At 51.3% G+C, this 19557-nt stretch overlaps 1 protein-coding gene across 9 annotated transcripts in view; it reads right to left on the bottom strand.

Annotated features, from left to right (window-relative positions):
- The window catches only part of ZFYVE28 (zinc finger FYVE-type containing 28), a 150814-nt gene that overhangs the window by 77888 nt on the left and 53369 nt on the right, over positions 1-19557 (bottom strand). For 6 of the 9 annotated variants that reach the window (XM_033213490.1, XM_033213489.1, XM_033213493.1 and 3 more), the window contains exon 2: positions 7949-8088. The exons of the other annotated variants lie outside the window; for them this stretch is intronic. The gene's annotated coding sequence lies outside the window, so the exon portion shown is untranslated. The remainder of the gene's footprint in view (positions 1-7948; positions 8089-19557) is intronic. 9 annotated transcript variants of the gene reach the window in all.

The raw sequence follows: 19557 nt of genomic DNA on the forward strand, positions 1-19557 counted from the left end.
AATGCTAAAGAAATTCTTTCAAGCAAAAGGAAAATGACACCAGATGGAAATAGAGATCTATACAAGGGAAAAGATAGCACTGGAAATGGTGACTACACAGTAAATATACAAGATCCTTTTTTACTATTTAATTTTGTAAATTTTAATTTTAAAAATTGACCATTTAAATGAAAAAAATACCCTAACAACATAGTGTGAGTCTATAACATACAAAAGTAAAATGTATGGCAACAATAGCACAAGGTCCAGTAGGAGAAATGGAAGTGACTTACTGGAAGGTCTTTATACTCTATGTGAAGTTGTATAATGTCATTTGAAGGTATCTGTAATTAAAGACAATTATTATAAACCCTAAAGCAACCACTAAAATAACAAAGCAAAGAGTTCTGGCTAGGGCCGGGCGCGGTGGCTCAAGCCTGTAATCCCAGCACTTTGGGAGGCCGAGACGGGCGGATCACGAGGTCAGGAGATCGAGACCATCCTGGCTAACACGGTGAAACCCTGTCTCTACTAAAAAATACAAAAACTAGCCGGGCGAGGTGGTGGGCGCCTGTAGTCCCAGCTACTCAGGAGGCTGAGGCAGGAGAATGGCATAAACCTGGGAGGCGGAGCTTGCAGTGAGCTGAGATCCGGCCACTGCGCTCCAGCCTGGGCGACAGAGCGAGACTCCGTCTCAAAAAAAAAAAAAAAAAAAAGAGTTCTGGCTAATGAGCCAACAAAGGAGACAAAGCAGAATCATAAAAAATAAATAGAATACATAAAAATTAAGAGATGAAATCACTGAAGCCAATTAATAAAAAAAGAAGGAAAAAAAGAGGAAAGGGGAATAAATAAAAGATGGGGCAAACAGAAAACAAATAGCAAAATGATACTTAAATCTAACTCTATCAAAGATATATTAAACAAAAATGATCTAAAAACCCCAACTAAAAGACAGAGATTTTCAGATTGCATAATAAAAAGAGATCCAACTATATGCTGCCTACAAGACCCCCACTTCACACACGCAGACACAAATAAGTTAAAAGTCAAAGGACTTTTTAAAAGTTATATCATGTTCACACCAATCAAAAGAAAGCTGGAGTGGCTACACGAATATTGAAGTAGGTTTCAGAGCGAAGAGTACTACTAAGGACCAAAAAAAAGTCATTTCCTAATAATAAAGGGGTCAATTTATTGGGAGCACATAACTATCATTAACATTTATGAACCTAATAATAGACCTTCCAAGGGCATGAAGTAAGATGACATAAACAAATCCACAATTACAGTCAGAAACTTCAGTACCTTTCTCAACTGATAAGACATAGAAAGTAAACAGAAAATCAGCAAGGATATAGTAAATCTTAGCAATGCTGTTAAAACAACCTGACGTGGTTGACATTTACAGAACTTTCCACCCAACAACAGCCAGAGGCACATGATTCCCAATTGTATATGGACCATATACCAAGAAAGACCAAATTCTGGGCCATAAAACAAGCCTCAATACATGTAAAAATAATCCAAGTCACACAAAGTATATCCTCTGACCACAATGGAATTGAATTAGAAATCATTAACAGAAAGATCTCTAGAAAATTCCGTAAATATTTGAAAACTAAATAACACACTTTTAAATAACTCGTGAATCAAACACGAAATCAAAGAGGAAATCACAAAGTATTGTGAATGAAATGAAAGTAAAAACACAACATATCAAAATTTATGGAATACCACTAAAGCAGCAATTAGGGAGAAATTTAAACCACTAAATGCCTAAATTAGGAAAGAAGAAAGGCATTCATTCTCTAACCTCAGTTGCCATGTTAAGAAACTATAAAAAACTATAAGCCATATATATTTTATATGGTTTTGAAGTCTACCATATAAAAATAAAAAAAGAAACTAGAGAGAGAAGAGTAAATGAAACCCAAAGCAAACAGAAGAAAGGTATAGCAACAATCAGAGCAGAAATTTAAAAAGAGAAAAGATTAAAGCAATAGAGAAAATCAATGAAGTTAAAAATAATTCCTTTGAGAATATCAGTAAAATTGATAAAACTCTATCAACACAGTTCAGAATGACAACAGAAGACACAACTTAATAACAGGAACGAGAGAGGTGACATCTCTGTGGATCCTACTTATATTAAAAGGATTATAAGGAAATATTATGAACAACTTAATGCCAATAAATTCAACAACTTAGATTAAATTTTTTAAAAGGCATAAACTACCAAATCTCTCTCTAGAAGAAATTTCTGAAATACTGTGAAAACCCTGTATCTATTCAAGAAATTAAATTTGTAGTTAAAAATCTTCCTACAAAGAAAACTCCAGTTCCAGATAGATTAGTAGTGAATTCTACCAGGTCCAGATAGATTAATAGTGAATTCTACCAAACATTTAAGAAGAACTAATACTACACAAACTCTTCCAAAAAACTGAAGAGGACAGAATCCTTCTCAACTCATCTATGACATTGTCTTGATACCAAAATCAGACAAAGACTATGGGCCTATATCCGTCATGAACACTGATCCAAAAAATCCTAACACAATTTTAGGAAACTGAATTCAATAATGCAAAAAAGGATAATGTACCATGAACAAGTGGGATTTATCCCAGGAATGTAGGAGTACATTTTTTTTTTTTTTTTTTTTTGTGAGACGGCGTCTCGCTGTGTTGCCCAGGCTGGAGTGCAGTGGCACGATCTCGGCTCACTGCAAGCTCTGCTTCCCGGGTTCAGGCCATTCTCCTGCCTCAGCCTCCCAAGTAGCTGGGACTACAGGCGCCCGCCACCACGCCCAGCTAATTTTTGTATTTTTAGTAGACGGGGTTTCACTGTGTTAGCCAGGATGGTCTTGATCTCCTGACCTCATGATCCACCTGCCTCGGCCTCCCAAAGTGCGGGGATTACAGGCGTGAGCCACCGCACCCAGCCAATTTTTTTTAACATTCAAAAATCAATCAGTGTATGCTTATGCTCTTCCTGGACCAAGTAAGGCAGAATCTCTGGGATTGGGTCCTGGCATCTATTTTTTTTTTTTTTTTTTTTTGAGACGGAGTCTCGCTCTGTTGCCCAGGCTGGAGTGCAGTGGCCAGATCTCAGCTCACTGCAAGCTCCGCCTCCCGGGTTTATGCCATTCTCCTGCCTCAGCCTCCCGAGTAGCTGGGACTACAGGCGCCCGTCACCTTGCCTGGCTAGTTTTTTTGTATTTTTTAGTAGAGACGGGGTTTCACCATGTTAGCCAGGATGGTCTCGATCTCCTGACCTTGTGATCCGCCCGTCTCGGCCTCCCAAAGTGCTGGGATTACAGGCTTGAGCCACCGCACCCGGCCATATATTTTTTAAGCTCTCATGAGGACTGTGAACCATAGATATGGTCAAGGATATGGTCTAACATCTGCATTTTCTTAGCAACATGTCTGACCTCTTCTGTATTTTTAAAAACCTATTTTTATTTAGGGCCACATTCTGTCTTTTAGCTTTGTGGCAGATTTGTGATACCCAGCTGGTTCTATGATCTTCTTTCTACCAGGGAACTGAAATGATGTGTCTTCCATCATTTTGTAAGACAAGAAGACACCAAGAGCTCCAGCTACCCTGACCTTTGGGTGCTATGACCTCCAGCAAACGACCCCTTGTTTTCTGTTTATTGCATGTGATGACGGATGAGTCCCCCAATCTGAGTGGATTTCATGTTATCATTCATGAACTAAGAGAATCGGACCAGATGAGCCTAAAGTTTCCTTCAGTGCTAGATCATCACAACTCTAAAACAGCTATGGTGAGAAGCCTAAATGTATATACTAGCATGAGACTCAAACTTTCGGCAGCTGGTCACAGTTGACAATTGTTTTGTGATATCTGCAAAAAAGAATAAGTCACATTATTCAAAAAGAAAATAAATTAAAATGTAAAGGCATCAGCCAAGGGTTCCCTGTTTCGATGATATAACTGAGTGCCTACTATGTACTAGGAACTGGGATGTACTGGTGAATGTTGTGTGTACACATAGCCCTGCCCTCATGGCATCTGCATGCTGCTTTTGTTGGGTGATGGAGTGGATACTAATAAAAAAGTCAATATTTATTGAGTAAAAAAAAGACCACCAATGTAATTTACCATATTAAAAAGAACACGATAATCTCCACTGACACAAAAAAAGCATCTGAAAAAAAATCTAACATCCATTCCTAATAAGAACGCTTAGCAAGCGATGAGCAGGTGGCAACTGCCTTGGCCTGACAAAGGGTAGCTACGAAAATCCTACAGCTAACATCACACCGATCTCTGGGGAGAAAGCATTCGGTTTTCCATCATTAACAAAAGATGTCTGCTCTCACCACTTCTATTCAACTTTGTACTGGAATTCTAGCTAGTTCAATAGGGTGACACACACACACACACACGCGCGCGCACACACACACACTCATGGCATCCAGATAGAAAAGGAAGAAGTGAAGATTAGCTTACTGGCAAAAAATGTAACAGAATCTACAAGAAGCTGCCAGAAATAATAAGTAATTTAGAAAGTATGATATTGTAAAATATATGTTTGGTCTTCTTCCCATTTCCTGACATACAGCTCCAAAAAGCCTGGGACTCTCCTGAGTGATATGCGTTCACTGGTGACTGGGGGCCCTCGACAGCTTCAGGATGGGGGGCTGGTCCCTGGGAAGATCAAGGCATGTTAGAGGGTTGTGACTTTCAGCCTCCACCCCCACCCTCTAGGGAGGGGAGAGGCACTGAAGAATTGGGAAGTGTTCTCACCAATAGCAATGATATAGTCAATCATGGCTCCATCAAGAAGCTTCTGCAAACACCCAAAAGGACTGGTTCAGACAGCTTCCTTCGCACTGGCGAGCACATCCACCTGCCAGGGAAGGGCACACCCCAACTCCACGGGACAGAGCTCCTGCCCTTGGGACCCTTCCCGGCCTTGGCTGGTGCACCTCTTCATCTGGCCGCTCATTGTACCTGTTACTACATCCTTTATTCCTAAGCCAGAACCATGAATGGAGTGTTGCCCTGAGTTCTGTGAGCCACTCTACAAATTGATCCAACCCGGAAGGGGGTCATGGGAGTCCCGATTTATAGCCAGCTGGACAGAAGCACAGACCACACCTGGACTTGGGATTGCCATCTGAATGGGGGGCTGTCTTGTGGGACTGAGCCCTCACCCTGTGGGGTCTGAGGTCACTCCGGGTGGACAGTGTCAAGATGGGGTTGAACAGAGGACCCCCACTGCTGTCCCTTGCAGGACCTGCTGGGGAATGACTCGGTGCGTGGGGAAAATCCTACTCATCTGGTCATGGAGTGTTGGGTGACTGTGTGAGAGTAGAGAGTAGAAAGTAGGAAAAACCCATTATTTAGATGTCCACAGAAAGGTTTTAGGACACCACATCTATATACAAAAGTCACTTGTATTTCCATATAGTAGCACCAAACAATCAAAAATTGACATTTAGGGCCAGGCATGGTGACTCACGCCTGTAATCCCAGGACTTTGGGAGGCCAGGGCAGATGGATCACTTGAGTTCAGGAGTTCGAGTCCAGCCCGGCCAACATGGTGAAACCCCATCTCTACTTAAAATACAAAAATTAGCAGGGCATGGTGGTGCATGCCTATAATCCCAGCTACTCAGGAGGCTAAGGCAGGAGAATCAGTTGAGCCTGGGAGGTGGAGGTTGCAGTGAACCGAGATCGCATCACTGCACTCCAGCCTGGGCGACAGAGTGAGACCCCACAGGGTGAGGGCTCAGTCCCACAAGACGGCGCCCCTTCAGATGCTGATCGCAAGTCCAGGCGTGGTCTGTGCTTCTGTCCAGCTGGCTATAAATTGGGGCTCCCACGACCCCCTTCTGGGGTTGGATTAATTTGTAGAGTGGCTCACAGAACTCAGGGAAACACTTCGTTTATGATTCTGGCTTATTTTTTAAAACTGACATGTAATAACCAAGACCACTTATAACGTCATGAAAAGACATGAGCCATCCCTCAGTATATGCAGCGGGCAGGTGCCAGGACCCGCAGCATATATCGTATCTGCACACACTCAAGTCCCACACTTGGACCAGCAGGACCTGCACAGCCTTCCGTGTATGTGGGTTTTGTGTCCTGAGAATACTGTATTTTCGATCCCAGTTAGGTTGAAACAATGCATATTTAAGTGAACCTGTGAAGTTCAAACCATGTTGTTCAGTGGTCAGCTGTGCTGGGGGTAAGGTGGGCCCTGTGAGATGCCCCCAGGGAGCTGGGAGGAACACCGGGGAGCATACTCCAATCTGGGGGGACGAGAGGCCGAGAGGCTCCCCTGGGGGTGCTCAGCACAGACATGGAGCAGGTTGAGGCTGCCATGTCGGGGGGCGAACAGGAAGAGGCCAAGGACTGGGCGTGGGACCCACATGGAGGCGGCTGGGGGATAGGAGGAGGGAGGAAGAGGGGGAGGTGTGGAAGAGAGAAGGGCCACAAAGGACCCAGTGGGATGTGAGGTGAGCCAGAGGCGGGGCCCTGGAGCTGAGTGAATGGAAGTGAGCCTGAATCAGATTATGCTAAGGGGCCTGGACAGTGTCCACACCTTCTTAGTTCCTTCAAAGACCACAGCAGCAAGGAGAAGAATATGAGTGTTTAAGCCCCTAACTGTACTAGAGCACTCCCCTCCAGATCCTTCTTGCAGGGCAGTTCTCACTGTGATACACCCCAATTAAAGGCTGTGGCAGCGGGAAGCCTGAGGAGGGGCCACCTAGCTTGGCAGCCCTCCCGTCCCTCCCCCCACCTCTCAAACTCACTTAAAACCAGGCTTTATCATCAATTCTATCAGTCAACAAAAAAGCACACAGGTCACAGAGCATCTAAAGGGAATAGACCCCTCCCCAAAGGTTGCCACGAGCAACAGCCTCCGACCTCCCTTCTTCAGCGGTGGGGCCGCAGGGCAGGTCAGCACCTCTCCTCTGCGGCACTCTTCTCCTCCAGGCTCCAGGGCCCCCAGCACCTGTTCTCTGGGCAGGGGCTCTTTCTAACCTGAGCTCCTGGGGGGTAGGGACTCTCCCCACCACAGAGGCCGTCCCGGGAGGGGCCCAGGACATCTGTTGGAACATCTGAACACACAGAAGGTGGAGGCTGCCACTGAACAGCCCAAAAACGAGCCCAGAGCCTGATCTGGCCAGAAAAAGTGTCCTGGCCACACACAGGGCCCTAATGCTGCTCAGTTCCCACTGCAGCAGGGCCAGGCCAGAGCCAGGGCTGGGGTGCAGCCAGCTCGGCCACTTTGCAGGACCCCCACAGGGTGGGACTCTCAGGATCACGATGACACAGGGATGGACCGCCCCTGTTGGAGGAGTATGTGTCAGCCCCCAACTCCCACGGCTGCAAGGATTCAGCAAGACCCTGTAGGGAGAGTACAGCAAGCACATTCTGGAACTTTGTGAAAGCCCCTCATCATCACTGGATAAAACTTTGCACCATGCCGTTTGCTATTGTGCTGGAAATGCCTCTGAATGCTTGGTGCACTGGGAAGAAAACCTCGGCCGCGATATTTTTAGCAGCAGCTTCCAGGGCCATCTCTCAATTATGCAGCAGATGCCGGCAGCGCCATGAGTCAGCAGCAGAGTCTGACCGCCACATGGTACCCAAGCTCTGCACAAGCACCTGGGCAGGCCCACCCCCCCACACTGGCTGCTCCTTGGCTCAGAAGCCTGCTCACTCTGCACCCCCTGCCCCCACTCTCCCAGCCTCTGCTCCCCCAAGTGTCCTGTGCGGTTTCTCACTTCCAGCCTGGCTATACCCACCCCACACATCCTGCCCGGGATGGTTCTTCTTCCTGGGCCTGGCTTCTCTAGCGCCTGACCCTGAGAATGCCACCACAGGGGCTAGCAGGTGACAAAGCCTTGGTCTACTGAGGACAGGCCACTCTGTCCAGTGCCCAGCCGGGCCAGCCAGCTTCTGCTGCCCCGTGGCTCACCTGGCAGGAGCGGAACTGGCTGACCAGCAGCGTGCACCGCTGGGGGTCCTTCCGCCCATCCAGGCTGTCCAGCTCCGCGCCACCTGGTTCAGCTCCTCGTCGGCATAGAAGAACCGGGCAAGCAGCTGCGGATCCGACCTCTGCAGGAGAGAGAGGCCAGGGGCTTGAGTGGGTGGGGAACTGGAGGGGATGCCTCCGCCTTGTCCCTTGTCCCCAGGCCATGTGTGGGCTCCGCCTGGGGCCTTCCACCCTGAGCAGTAGCCGGCGCTTTCCTCAGCTTTCCACGCCAGGATCTGGAGGGAAACAGCTAAAGCCGAGGCTCAGGCTGCCGGCTCAACCCCTGATTCGAGGGTCCCCAGGCCCCCTGCATTTCAGCCCAGGACTGTGGGGAATCCAGACCCTTCGCTGCACCTCAGACACAAGGTCCTCACGCTCCCTCTGGTGGAGAGCCCACAAAAAAGGGGCTCCGGGAAGAGTGGGGTCCCAGGTGCTCCAGGCGACGAAAGCAGCTCTTAGGACTTTTTTTTTTTTTTTTTTTTTTTTAGATAGAGTTTCACTCTTGCTGCCCAGGCTAGAGTATGATGGCGTGATCCCAGCTCACTGCAACCTCCACCTCCTGGGTTCAAGCGATTCTCTTGCCTCAGCCTCCCCAGTAACTGGGATTATAGGTGCCCACTACCACATGCAGCTAATTTTTGTATTTTTAGTAGAGACTGGGCTTCATCATGTTGGCCAGGCTGGTCTTGAACTCCTGACCTCAGGTGATCCACCCACCTCAGCCTCCCAAAGTGTTGGGATTACAAGCGTGAGCCACTGTGCCCAGCCAGGAAATATTTTTTTATTCACAAAACCAAAATATGAAGTGGCCCAGAATAACACAATAAAATTTACTCCACTTAAGTGAAGAATGATTGACAGTGCATCATAAACCATTTCCCATGATTCATCAACAATTTGCCATCCCCTCATTCTCTAGAAACTTCACAGCATCTCAGTCCAGTTTCCACAAGCCAGTGCATTGTGGCAGGAAACCCTATGCTCAGAGGCCTCCCTCTCACCAAACACGCAGGGGCTCAGAAGCTGGTTTTCAACTGCAACCACCACCCACCCCAACCCCAGCCGGCCTCCTTGGTGCTCTACACACACAGCACGGCCACCCTCCCTTGGCACGTGAGGTTCCCACTGCCCCAGGATGCAAACGGCTTGTTCCCCTAGATCAGAGTTTCCAGGATTCCGAGAGGCCCATTAGAAAAGTGATGAAGTCCTTTTGTGTGTGTATTATTATTATTATTATTATTATTATTTTGAAGACAGAGTCTCGCTCTGTCACCCAGGCTGGAGTGCAATGGCAAGATCTCAGCTCACTGTAACCTCTGCCTCCTGGGTTCAAGTGATTCTCCTGTCTCAGCCTCCCAAGTAGCTGGGATTACCGGTGCCCATCACCACGCCCAGCTGATTTTTGTATCTTCTGTAAAGATGGTGTTTCACTATGTTGGCCAGGCTGGTCTCAAACTCCTGACCTTGTGATCCACCCACCTCGGCCTCCCAAAGTGCTGGGATTACAGGTGTGAGCCACTATGTCCAGCCTATATATTTTTTTGAGACAGGATCTAGCTCTGTTGCCCAGGCTGGAGTACACTGGCATGAGCATGGCTCACTGCAACCTCCGCCTCTTGGGCTCAAGAAATCCTCCTGCCTCAGCCTCCCAAGTAGCTGAAACAATAGGCACACATCACTATATTCAGCTAATTTTTTTTCTAGAGATGGGGTCTCCCTGTGTTTCCCAGCCTGGTCTTAAACTCCTGGCCTCAAGCCATCCTCCCACCTTGGTCTCCCAAAGTTGCTGAGGTTACAGAAATGAGTCACTGTGCCTGGCCTGAACCTATTTTTATAAAAGGGACTCTTCATAATCACAGAGAGAAAGACAGAGGAGAGGGGAATATACGAAATCACACACAGTGCGAATGTGCCGGCAGCGTTCCCCACAGACTCCCATTCCATTGGGGCATTTCCTCCATGTGCTCTGGCCTGCTGCCCCTCCCCTCTGTGTGGCCTTGGCCAGGGTCACTTTGTCCCGACTCTTTTCTGGTCCTCCAGTCCTCACTCTCTGGATCAGCTCAAGACGCTGGCCCAGACCCCTGGGGTGAGGAGAGCAAACCCCAGTGAGGCTGAGCAGACCCACACCAGTCCATCCACTGCCCCCTGCCTGGGCTCCAGCAATGGCTGCATGCACCTGTGACCTGGCAGCCAATGGGAAGCCTTCCCTGGGACTGTTCACAGGAGGCTGACAGAGCCTCTGTACCCACTCACTCCCCGGCAGATGCTGCCTGAGCGTCCACTCTGCTAGGAGCGGATCTGGACTAGGACACAGCCCAGAGCAAGACAGACCCAGACCCCGCCCCGCCCAGCCGTTGACATGCTCACAGATGCCAGAGGCACAGAGATGGACGGTGGGCACTGGCTGCCATCTGCTCCCACCCTCTCAGCACCACGGCTGTGTCCCTGTGCCTTGTGCCTTTCTGGAAGTAAACACATCCCCTCCACGGGCCCAGCCAACCCTGGAGAGCCACAAGGTCGCAGTCACCCAGCAACCCCTCTGTGATGAAATGGGAACAACAGTGGGGTTGGGAGGCAGGAGACACTCTTAACCTTGTTCCTGCTCTACTGCCTGGAAGGAAAGGAGGGAGGTGGGGAAAGTGAGGCCCAAAAGGCCCCTCCTGGCCCTTCCCCATGGCCCGAGCCCCAGGGAGTGCTGCACCTTCGAAGCCTTGTAGCTGTCAACTTACAGATGAGCAACTGGGCCCTTGACCTTTGCTTCAGACGCAGCCCCCATAATCTTTTTCTTTTTGAGACGGAGTCTCGCTCTGTCGCCCAGGCTGGAGTGCAGTGGCCGGATCTCAGCTCACTGCAAGCTCCGCCTCCCGGGTTCACGCCATTCTCCTGCCTCAGCCTCCCAAGTAGCTGGGACTATAGGCACCAGCCACCTCGCCCGGCTAGTTTTTTTATATTTTTTTGTAGAGACGGGGTTTCACTGTGTTAGCCAGGATGGTCTCGATCTCCTGACCTCGTGATCCGCCCGTCTCGGCCTCCCAAAGTGCTGGAATTACAGGCTTGAGCCACCGCGCCCGGCCAATCCTTTTTTTTTTTTTCTGAGATGGAGTCTCACTCTGCTGCCCAGGCTGGTGTGATCTCAGCTCACTGCAACCTCCACCTCCCAGCTTCAAGCAATCATCCCGCCTCCCGAGTAGCTGGGATTACAGGTGTGCACCACCACATCCAGCTCACTGTATTTTTAGTAGAGACAGGGTTTCACTATGTTGCCCGGGCTGGTCTCAAATTCCTGACCTCAAATGATCCGTCTGCCTCGGCCTCCTAAAGTGCTGGGATTACAGGCGTAAGCCACCGTGCCCAGCGCAGTCCCCAGAATTCTGACTGGCTTATGGGGTGGCCGCCAGCTTCCCCTCCCCTAAAATTCTGACCCAGCTTCTGGGGTGGCCACCAGCTTCCTCACCTGGACCTGGGGCCTGCCAATGCCCCTCCTCACTCCCAAGGAAGAGGGGAAGAGCCAAGAACAGCATCTTCCTACCAGAGGGCAGAGGAGCCTTCCTGCCACTTTCCGAACCAGGAGGGAGCATGGCCCCTTTTCGGGGTGGGGCTGAGCTCGCAGCCTGCCCAAGGCCGGCAGGAGACCCGTGGGGCCTGACACCCAGCTCAGGCATTAGTCCAGGTCAGCAGAGCCACCGGCTCCCTTCTGGCCCCACACCTGCCAGCTCCCCTTCAAAGCAGTAGGTATGGGAGGGTGGGGGAAACAGGGGCCTGGTGTGGACGGTCCCACAGCAGACACCTGGCTGTGACTAAGCTGGACCGGAGCCCTCACAGTCCCTCTCCGCGTGCGTCCCGCAGCCCCGACCACAGCTCACTGATGAGACACCATCTGGCCCAGCAAACAGGCCAGGTACTGAATTTAGGGCACTGGATGACGACACCTCCTGGAAGCTAAATCTCGGCTCTGAGAAAGAGGACATGACAAGGGGCCACGCAGAAACCCCCTGAAAGAAACTCAGAATCATCCTCTGCCCTGGCACCAAAAACCTCACAACACTCAAGGAGTTCCCAGCAATGCCAGGTCAACACGGGCCCCTCACTGTTCGGTAAGCAGAGGAGACAGCTCAGCCACAACGCAGGTGCATGAAAGGCTGATGGCAGGGTGGTGCTGCACAGAAAGCCCCCGTCATCACACAAAGCCCTAGACCAAAGAGGGGACTGAGCCTCTGAGCAAAGAATAGGGTGCATGCATGTCCCCTCGGCTCACTCACACACTTCCTCTCCTGTGCTCTGGAGAGGCCAAGAACCACCAGTGTGTGTGCAAGTGTGTATGTGTACACGCATGCACCTGTCCATGGCTGTGTGCGTGTGAATCTGTGCACTGTGCATGTGCATAAGTGTGTACACACATGTACATCCATATATCTGTGTGCGTGTGAATATATGTGCAGGCATGGATGTGCATGTGTGTGTGGACGTGCATGTGTGTGTGGATGTGCATGTGTGGATGTGCATGTGTGTGGATGTGCATGCATGTGTGAATGTGTGGGTGTGTGGATGTGTGCGTGCGTGGATGTGTGCATGTGTGAATGTGTGCGTGCGTGAATGTGTGCGTGCGTGGATGTGTGCATGCGTGGATATGCATGTGTGGATGTGCATGCATGTGTGAATGTGTGTGTGTGAACATGTGTGTATGAATGTGTGCGTGTGAATGTGTGCATGTGTGTGGATGTGCATGCGTGTGGATGTGCATGCATGTGTGAATGTGTACGTGTGTGAATGTGTGCGTGTGTGAATGTGTGCGTGTGTCGATGTGTGCGTGTGTGGATGTGTGCATGTGTGGATGTGCATGCGTGTGTGGATGTGCATGCATGTGTGAATGTATGCATGTGTGAATGTGTGCGTGTGTCAATGTGTGCGTGTGTGGATGTGCATGCTTGTGTAGATGTGCATGCGTGTGTGGATGTGCATGCATGTGTGAATGTGTGTGTGTGTGAATGTGTGCGTGTGTGAATGTGTGCGTGTGAATGTGTGCGTATGGATGTGCATGTGTGTGTAGATGTGCATGCATGTGGATGTGCATGCATGTGTGAACGTGTGCGTGTGTAGACGTGTGGATGTGTGCGTGTGTGAATGTGTGCGTGTGTGGATGTGCATGCTTGTGTAGATGTGCATGCGTGTGGATGTGTATGCATGTGTGAATGTGTGCGTGTGTGAATGTGTGCGTGTGTGAATGTGTGCGTGTGTGGATGTGCATGCCTGTGTGAATGTGTCCATGTGTGAATGTGTGCATGTGTCGATGTGTGCATGTGTGGATGTGCATGCTTGTGTAGATGTGCATGCGTGTGTGGATGTGCATGCATGTGTGGATGTGTGCATGTGTGAATGTGTGCATGTGTCGATGTGTGCATGTGTGGATGTGCATGCTTGTGTAGATGTGCATGCGTGTGTGGATGTGCATGCATGTGTGAATGTGTGCATGTGTGAATGTGTGCATGTGTGAATGTGTGCATGTGTGAATGTGTGCATGTGTGGATGTGCATGCATGTGTGAATGTGTGCATGTGTGAATGTGTGCATGTGTGAATGTGCATGCTTGTGTAGATGTGCACGCGTGTGTGGATGTGCATGCATGTGTGAATGTGTGCCTGTGTGAATGTGTGCATGTGTCGATGTGTGCATGTGTGGATGTGCATGCGTGTATAGATGTGCATGCACCTGTACATGTGAGACCAGTGCAGCAAGTGTCAAGATGAGCTCCCACAGGGGTGACGTGTCTGTCTACTTGGCAGGGTAAATGCTAGAAAGGGGCATTCATCACCAAAATAAAAGGCATGGGAGGTAGAGAACCCTTCAGGGACGGGCCTGACACTTGACCCCTCCTGGCCCTGGCTCCAGTTATCGGGGATGCTTGGTGCCCTGCAAGGAAGCCGACTCTCACCTGCAGAAGGCAGCCTGTGTGCCTCAGGGCTCCCTGCCTTCCTTTTGGGGCAACTGAAGCCTCTGAATGGTCTTCCATGGAGCTGAGGTGTTACCGAGCACACAGATTGCACTGCCGGGCCTGCTCACTGGTTGGGTGGGCGTGGAGGGGTTGGATGAGGCAGATTTGCTGTGTGACCTTATCATGAGCTAAACTGTGACCACACCCCCCAAATTCAAACATTGAAGTCCTAATCCCCAGGACTCAGAATGTCAGAATGTGACTGTGTTTGGAAATAGTATGTCCCTTTTTTTTTTTCTTTTTTTTGAGACAGGGTCTTGCTCTATTCCCCAGGCTAGAGTGCAGTGGTGTGATCACAGCTCACTGCAACCTCCACCTCCTGGGTTCTAGTGATCCTCCCACTTCAGCCTCCTGAGTAGCTAGGAAGACAGGTGGGTGCCACTACTACACCAGCCAATTTTTGTATTTTTTATAGAGATGGCGTTTTGCCATGTTGCCCGGGCTGGTCTGGAACTCCTGGGCTCGAGCAATTCGTCTGCCTCAGCCTCCTAAAGTCCTGGGATTACAGGCGCAAGCCACCGTGCCCAGCCTAGAGATAAGATCTTTAAAGAGGTCATTAGGGTCAAATGAGGTCGCCAGGGTGGCCCTGATCCAATAGACCTGGAGTCCTCATAAGAGGAGGAAATATGGACACAGGCACATTTGGTGGAGGGCCGACCTTGCGGAGACACTGGCAAAAGGCAGCATCTGCAAGCCAAGGAGAGACCCAGCCTCAGAGGGCCCCAGCCCTGCCATGCAGTAGTCTTGGACTTTTGGCCTCCAGGACTGAGAGAAAATAAATTCCTACTGTTCCGGCTACTGAGTCTGGAGTCCTTTGTTGCGGCCGCCTGACCTGCGTGGAAGACCCAGGAGCAGGCTGGGGAGCCAGCCCTCGGCCAGACCCCTCCATGCTGCACTGCCATGCAGGCGGGCCTGGGAGCCCTGACATCCACTTAGCAAACCCCGCCAGGTAACCCTCCTCCAAGGTAAAACCCCAAATTGTGGGCCGGTACAACTCTGAGGAAGCTGCCTTTGGGGTGGGCTCAAGCTTCCCTGAAAGACCCTGGGGACCCCCATCCACCTGGAAGGACAGCCCCCTCGGGCCCTGGACCTGAGCCTTGGAGCCTTTACCCACCGAGCAAGCGCCCGGCGTCTACAACAACCTGCGAGGCCATTCGTGGTTCTCTGTGATTTGAGGATGCCTCCGTGATGTCTAGGGGCCATGGGCTCTGACGGTATAATTGTCTGCGCATGGGAAATGGGCATCCCGAACAGTGTGTCCAAAGTCACCGCCCCCGAGAACAGGGAAGCGCTGAGTGTCTCCACAACCACAAGGAACAACGCTCGCCACACCCCACCTCATGCCACGCCATGATGGGCATCACAGTCACACTGCTGACTTGGCATCGGTGCCCACAAGCAAACGCCCTGCCGCTGTATCTCGATTTCAGTAAAGACCTTAAAACCAGACCTACAAAGGTGTTGACCATCTGCAAAAAGAGAGCTCTAATCACACACACACACACGCATGCGCACACCCACACACAGAAACTCTCTGCTATTTGAAAAGCTGAGTTAAGCCCCTGAGCTAGCGTCCTGGCCCTTCAGGACCGGTATTTCAGAGGAAGAGGCCAAGGTTTCCGCATGGTCCCGGCGGTACCTGGGGCGGGAGCAGGAGGGATCTTTACTCACTGTGTCCATCATCCCACCCAGACGCCTCACTGTGAGACCTCCAGGCAGGGGTCCCAGGAAATGAATTAACACAGCTTACAAAATTCAGTCTGTCCCGATCAACAGAATCCAGAAGAAAATGTGGGGTACTAAATTTCCATTTCTAAGTATGCAGAGTATAAAGCAAACAATTACAACCTCAACCTACTTATCACCTAGTGCTAAATCTGTCCGGCATGACAGGGCTCACCCTCAAGTGAGCCTGTGGGCAGGAAAGATAAATGGTGTGGTGGGAGTGGTTAACGTTCCAACACTGACAAATCGTCTCCCTTTGATTTGAATCCACCAGCTTTGTTCAACGACATTTTACAATTTCATTTTAAATTAAGTTTTTAAATGTCCTTAAATACAATGTCCACAATAAAGGGAATCAATTGATATAAATAGGAAGTACTCACCTTGTTAAAATTTTTGAAATAAAAATTGTAAAAGAATATATTAGAACCTAATAGGAATCTTTTTTAAAACCACACCATGTAAATATTTTCTCAAAGATAAATCCATAGCAGTGAGAGTGTTCACTGTTAAAAGGAGTCAGACATAAACCCATAAAGGAAGAATTTCGTTCAGGAGGTCAGATGACTACTGAACGGACAACCTCAAAAAGAGCAGGAGAAAATACGCACGAACAAAGCAGCTCTCAATTCAAAATTACAAGGATGGACTGACTGAGGGCTAATTTTGTCAAGCTGATTCAACTGTTAATTCATTCAAGCCCCCGGTCCCTAATGTGAGCTGTGGCTGCAGGCGGGAGGTGCGGGTTGGAGGCACGTGCAGGGTGAGAGATGCAGTGCGCACGTGTGAGCTCAGCCCGTCTGACCCACATGTGATGACCCTGGAGTATTTCCGGGCAGTTACAAGGGCTGGCCACCAGGCTCAGAGTTTACTCGCACTACACCACCCACTGGGGCAGGCCCAGCCACCTTGAGGCCCAGGAGGGCTAGGGCTCTAAGCCCTGCACAGGGCACAGAAGCACAGTCCATTACACTGCACCTTCCACCCAGACAAGGAGACTGATGCTCCTGAAGGTAACTCATGGCCAGGGCCACATCGCTGAATGACAAGGAGCCAGATCTCAGTCCAGGTGTCACTAGGATCCTCTGGCATCTATGTGGGGAAAGAGGGGGTGAGGGCCCAGGACTGGATCCCTTTCACACTCTTGTTTGCCAGATATGACATAAATCTTGCAGGTGGGGACCTTAAAGAGACACTTTGTCACTCCAGGGCAGCAGCATCACAGTCTCGGCCAAGATGCGGCAGGGACGACGGGAGCAGGCAGGTGGCGGAACAGATGGAAGGACAGGCAGCACGGCCAGGCCAGAGAGGACCAGCCCCGCCCTATGGGCCCCAGCAAGGGAGGGAAGCCCAGTCCAGCTCCTACTGCCTCCCTCCCCACAGCTGAACCAAGGACATAAGCTAGGCTCTAAGCTCCAGTTCCCAAGACAGACCACCCCAGGCAGCCAGCTCCCTACCCCTACAGCCCCCACACTCAGCCGTGGAGATCCAGGTGCATTTGCCTCCTAGATATTAGCAGATCTCCAGGAGACAGTGGCCACATGTGGACTTCAGCTGGACAGAGGCTGGAGCGTGCAGGGGTGAGGACCAAGTGCCTGAGGCGCCACCCTGGGCCTCTCCAGGGCCAGCTTTCTGTTAAAGCCTGAGACTCCTCGCTCCGGCACCAGGAATCCAACAGCACCGCGAAGAAGCCAGGGAAGAACCACTCCCCGGGACACCCAAATGAAGCCCCACAGCTGTGAACCCCCACACCAGCTGTTCCTCAGCCCTCACCATGACCAATTAACTGTCGAGGAAACCCCTCCACCCCTCCACCCCTCCACCCCTCCACGTCTCCACCGTTCCACCCCTCAACCCTCCACCCTCCACCCCTCCACCCGTCCACGTCTCCACTGTTCCACCCTCCACCCCTCCACCCCTCCACATCTCCACCGTTCCACCCCTCAACCCTCCACCCTCCACCCCTCCACGTCTCCACCGTTCCACCCTCCACCCCTCCACCCCTCCATGTCTCCACCGTTCCACCCTCCACCCCTCCACCCCTCCATGTCTCCACCCTTCCACCCTCCACCCCTCCACCCTCCACCACTGGGGCCAGAACTGTTCACTGCCGCCAATCACGGGCCCAGTCCCTCCTGCAGATCCCCAACCCCCCCTGTCCACACTGAGGCCTGGCGTCCCCGGGCAGACGTGACCCATGTCCCCAAGGCAGGCCTCATCCACAGCAGACACCCCAGGGGCTGCCAGGCTGAGGCCCCACTGACCTGGCAGCACCACCAGCCACCAGCAGCAGATCTGGGGCCCCAGACAGGCACACACTCCTGTGGTCCTAGGCACAGCCCTGCTGCCATACCCACCCCAATGCTACCATTGTTGCTACTACCTCCCTCCCCATCCATCTGTCCCCCTTCTCTACCCTGCTCTGGGGCCAGGGAGCTGCAGTTGGCACGCTGGGTTAGCAGGAGGCCTGGCAGGGAGTGAGGATGGGACGGTCCTGCCCACTTCCTGCCTTGGCCTCCTGCAGACCCCACCCAGCCCTCTTCTCTCTCAGGACTTGGTACTGGCCCTCCCTGTGGCCTTCGGGCCCACATGTGGCACCAAGCCCTGGATTCATCACCATCCCTGTGGTCCCCTCAACCCCATTACATGATGAGTGTCCCCAGCACAGCCTGACCAGGGAACTGCTGAGACTGCCGGCTACTTCCTCCAGGACTCAGAAGACCCAGGCAGTTCTAGGGCTTGATGGGTGGTGGCTGGACATAGTTTAATCCCTCATATGACCGTTGACCAGTCACCTGTGAGAGTGGCATATATGCTACCCAGCTCAGGTCACCTGTGAGAGCAGCATACACACCACCCAGCTCAGGTCACCTGTGGGAGATAATCCCTGCAGGAACGTTCTCCACGGGGCCTTGGACCAACCCAGCACTCCCAGTTTTCTTGCTTGCTGGTAGAATGTGCTGAAGATGTGGCATCCAGAGGTAGGGTGGACTGCCCAGAACAGCCCGGGCCTTGTTCTTGACCCTCCCAGGGATTATAACAGCTTGAGTTAGGGAGGAACTGCCTGGCTTTGCTTCTTTCTCCCTGGAAGCACGGTGTCACAGCTTTGCCCTGGGGGTCACGTGGCCCCTGAGGTCTCTAACCGGGGTGGCTGCTTCCAGGGCCCTTCAGCCCTGGTGCAAAGAGAAGCACGTGCAGTCAGCAATCCATCTGCCCTGGGCAGCCTTCCCGACACGGGGGACTGGCTCTGTCCCTTGCTTCCGATCTGTAAGTAATCAACCTGCTTTGTATAACTTGTATGTGAGCGTGCAGGTCACCAGAGCATGGAGGACTAAACAGTAGCCTGGGGCGCGGTGCCCACAGGCAGAAGTTCCTGGTATTTGGCTGCGACAATCTTTGCTCTTCTCCACGAAGTAGGAGTCTTCTCTTGGGACTGGTAATTATCAAACCTGCTTTGAAATCCCTACTACCCCAGAGGCGATAAGGGGCGGTTCTCCAATTTACGAAGGGAAGAACCAAGGCTCAGAGAGGTTCGCAAATCCACCCAGGATCTCACTTCCAATAAGCAATGAGGCCTGCACTTCAAAGCCACTCACCCTGCCTGATGGTGGAAGACTTATCCTGTGACTCAGTTTCCTTGCTTGCTCCTGCTAGGTACAAAGGGTGAAAACGGCACAAAGCCACCACTGATGTTGGTGCCGCAGCCCCAGGGCAGGCACTGTGCCCTGTGAAGGGAAGGCCTCCCCAGGCCTCAGGTCACAGCTCCAGGCTCACTGTGGCCTTCTGGTCCAGTGGGGCATAGGGTGTCCAACACTGGCTGGGAAGGTGTTGCCTGGGAC

This window comes from Trachypithecus francoisi, unplaced genomic scaffold, assembly GCF_009764315.1.
Source record: "Trachypithecus francoisi isolate TF-2019V2 unplaced genomic scaffold, Tfra_2.0 Lachesis_group1, whole genome shotgun sequence".
Classification (NCBI taxonomy): domain Eukaryota; kingdom Metazoa; phylum Chordata; class Mammalia; order Primates; family Cercopithecidae; genus Trachypithecus; species Trachypithecus francoisi.